General features: G+C 45.4%; 1 pseudogene; it reads right to left on the bottom strand.

Annotated features, from left to right (window-relative positions):
- Positions 1-245: 245 nt before the first annotated feature.
- On the bottom strand, positions 246-1,806 carry LOC146202196 (uncharacterized; annotated as a pseudogene).
- Positions 1,807-3,805: the final 1,999 nt, after the last annotated feature.

Here is a 3,805-nt window from a genome sequence, read left to right as displayed (position 1 = left end):
CCCTATAAACGAGTTCTTAAAAACCGGGCGGTTAAACCCTATAAACCACAATCTTGTAGGTTTGTTGTGTCTGCATATGTTTGCAGAAATGAAATAGCTTTAAATGTGTCCAGAAGGCAGTGAGGAAAAAAAACAAAAGCTTCCTAGTGTGAGGAAGTGTGACATCCTTCATTTTTACTGCAGAGACAAGGCACAAATTCCATTTTTTTACTCTTTATTTTGCACGCAAAAAATACAAAATAGCGCTATTCGCAACTGGAGCATTGCCAGACCTTTGCTTTTGGCTGCCTCTTAAGGCGCACGCAAGGCAAATGGTACCATGACAAGCACCAGTCACACATGATGGCGTCATGAGTATCAAGATTGGTCTTGCATGCTTCACATTCGCATTGCTGCAGCCTTTGTTTACATTGTAACATATCAGTCACGGCTAGCCAGGCATCATCTGAAAAATGAGCTCTAACAGCATTTATGTCGACATTTTCGTCTAAAACACCTCTGGCCGTCGCTCAACGTCGGCTTCTCCCAGTTCCTTGCCTTGCATTGCAGCTTTTGCAGCACATTCGCCAACTAACCATGTCAGAATTATTTTTCTTTTTTCTCTTGCTGACAAGAGCTTAAAGGGCATGCGTTCACCAGCAACATGTTTCCGTTTCTTAATCAGCCCAACTACGGTCAGTGTTTGTCCCTTTGGCCGCCCACACTTCCGCATTGCTGGCGCAACTTTGATTTGACTTAACGCATCACTTGATACATCAATAGCCTCGTTTGCTGTTGGAAGGTTTTCCTTTCTCATGTTGAAATCAGCTTCGTGTTCCAGATTGTCATTGTGATTAAGGTCATGTGCAGCAGAATTTTCGGCAGTTGTGGAAATCACCTGATTTCCCACTGGTACAGTGTCAGAGGTGCTTGCATCAGGGACTAGCAGGTCATCAGAGGGCATTTTCTGATCAGTTGTCCTTTTCAGGGAAGGTTGAACATTCTCTGCAGAACTATCATTATCTGCACAGATGTTTTCAAAGGCACTTCTTGTGTTCTTTCTGCCTGCTGCTTCTGAACACTTGCCTTTTCTTTGCAAGTGCACCTCCTGGTCATTCATCCAATGGCAAAGCAGATCTTGCAGCAGTTCCATTCGCTCTGCAAATTTTGGCATCGAACCTTCAGCTACAATGCTCGCAAGCTTTCCTGTTACAGCTGCTTTTCTAAATTTTTGATGACTTCAAAGAACTCTTGCATCTTTCTGTTTTTCAACACGCAATGGTGCTGTTTCATTCTGCTCACAGTCCAACAGCACTGTTACGGTTTGCGCATACAGTTTTGCCGACCACCTATCACTGCAAAGGCTTCCATCAAACTTATTCAGTCCAAAGTGATGCCTTACTGCAAGATGTGGCAGCATGGAAGCAACATTTCATTTCTGAACCCACAGGAGCAGTCATTTGCAGAAGCAGAGTTTACCACACCATTGATGACCACCTCTGCCATCTCCCCATCATTTGAATTCACGCACACTCTAGATGCGAGGTGCAGTTGCCGCTCCACATGCCTAAATGCATATGGGGTCAGAAGCTCACAGTAAAGCATGTGAGCTTCATCAGTACTTGAAGTCACATGCCTTTTTTGGAGCATCGTGGCTGCTTTGTGCATCACCTCTTTTCGTGTTGTGTGCACAAATGTGAAAAATCTGCGCACAAAATTTTCAAGCGAGCTATACCGGTCAACAATGCTCTTAATCTTTGCATTAATCGTCTCTGCACGATTGTTTGTAGCGTTCATAAAATTTCCGCATGACCACTTGATGCCCATGATCCATTCCTCATGAATGGGATGCCAATTTGAGTTGAAGTAGTCAGTTACAGGTGGGGGCGAAGACAATTTAAGTGTCTGATACAAGCGGGCATATTCCTCTTCACTCTTAGCGTAGACCATGCGCTGAAGTAGATCGAGGGCTGTCTCCTGAACCGGCCTTGAAATTTTAAGTTTTTTTGTGCTTACCTGCCTTCTAAAGGTCTGAAGAGTATGGAAGGCACATATTTGCAGTGAAGATTGGGGAAATACTTTCGTAACAGCCTGCCGCTCTTTAAGGTCCTTATCTGACATAGTTACCCTGATAGATTCCCAGTTCTTGTTTAGCTCTTCGAATGCCTTGAAAAACCATTCAAGTGTGTCACCATCCTCTGTGGCAAAAAGGCCAACAGGCACAACCTCACTTTGACCATTCCCATCTTCAATAATCACTAGAAAGCAGGCCATCCTGGTCTCCAGTAATTTGTATGGGGCATCAATGAATATGATCTCAGGGTAGGTTTCAAAAGACTTCTTCATGCCTTCATCTTGAAAATAAATTGCCTTCAGTTCATCTCTCTCATCAGTCAGGAGACGGACAGAGGCATGGTATTCATTTTGCAACATTGTGACTGTGGCTTGGAGGTTGTTTCGGGGAGCTTGGCTGTTGCATTTTGCAGCTAGGTTTGAAAGGTCCTTTAGTGTCACCACCTTGTTGCTCTCTTCTTCAAGACGCTCTCTCACAAGCTTCTTGTTCGCTTTGAGTTGGAGCATTTCCTTTGCCTTTTCTTCAAGCTCAGGTGCTAGCTTTCGCTGTTGGGGCAAATGTCTAAAGAGTGCCTCTGACAAGGCATGGTTGTGCGCCAGGACGAGGCTCCTGATCTTTAAGTGTGCACCATCCTTGCTCGCAACCAAGTAGATGTGGAATGGGCAGTCTTTCTTGAAAGTCCTGCACAAAACAATTTTTTTTTCACCAATACGCTGCAAAATAACATGCAAGAGGTTGCCCCCTGTTAAAATACTATCCGTAGAAAGCTACACAAGTGTCGCAATTCTGCAATTAGTCATGTTATAGCAGGCAAGCTTTCGATTGCAACGCGACTGACGTCCGTCGCGGATTCCGTTAGTGTGCATCTCTGTGTGATGGAAGTTGCATAATAAGCTACACGAATATGCGCCATGACTCGAAACAAGCATAATAGGCTCAAAGAGTTGTATTTAAAGCGTATTCATGTAACCTATTATGCAACACCAAGCAGACCGAGTGCCATGCGCTGCCGGCGTCAAAGCCACCTAGGCTAGCCGGCGTCCACGGCGGGCGGATAGTCGCATTCGAGTCGACAGCACCAACCACACCACCCCCCAGAGCTTGGCAGTCGGTGTTACCTCCTACAAGGGGTGTGTTCCAAGCTAAAGCAGCCATATCAAGAGACCACGTGGGCGCACATTAACGTGGGTACCCGCCGCTGCCATTTCAACTAGAAAACTCGGCAACATTACCGGTTACGGATTATGCGACAGAAAACGGATTTAGTTCAATTCTTGTACCATATCTTACAGGGTCGAGATATTATACATAAAAGCACATGTATTAAAGCTGTCGACCTGCGTCAGTTAAACACAGTGAACCGCAACCATTCTAAGGAGCACACTGCTATGAAATATGTGCCTAAGGAAGAATTGACGGAAGCGCACGCATCTTATTTCAACAATGTAATAGATCTACACAGCATAATCATTCACTTACGAGGAGCTTCGTTCTGACGCCTTGGTTGCAAAATTCTTTCCACTGTGGATGCAACAAAACTTCACCGACTGGTATTTGAGCGCGTCGGGCATGCTTCCCGCAATCTTGCCGACTCGCTTTTTGGCCGCCTCGATGGTGCGTGCATCCCTTTTCCACAGCTGGATGTAATTCTGACTGCTGTACCGTGAAATCTTCTCCTCAAGCTCCGAAAAGCTTTCAAAGGTGTCGCCAACGTTGAAACTGACGTGGTTGTCTCCCGCATCGGCGATGCTG

Source organism: Amblyomma maculatum, chromosome 1 (genome assembly GCF_055883805.1).
Source record: "Amblyomma maculatum isolate TAMU_Amacu chromosome 1, ASM5588380v1, whole genome shotgun sequence".
Classification (NCBI taxonomy): Eukaryota; Metazoa; Arthropoda; class Arachnida; order Ixodida; family Ixodidae; genus Amblyomma; species Amblyomma maculatum.
Note: the sequence above shows the minus strand (reverse complement) of the source record. Positions and strands in the feature narration are given on the sequence as shown.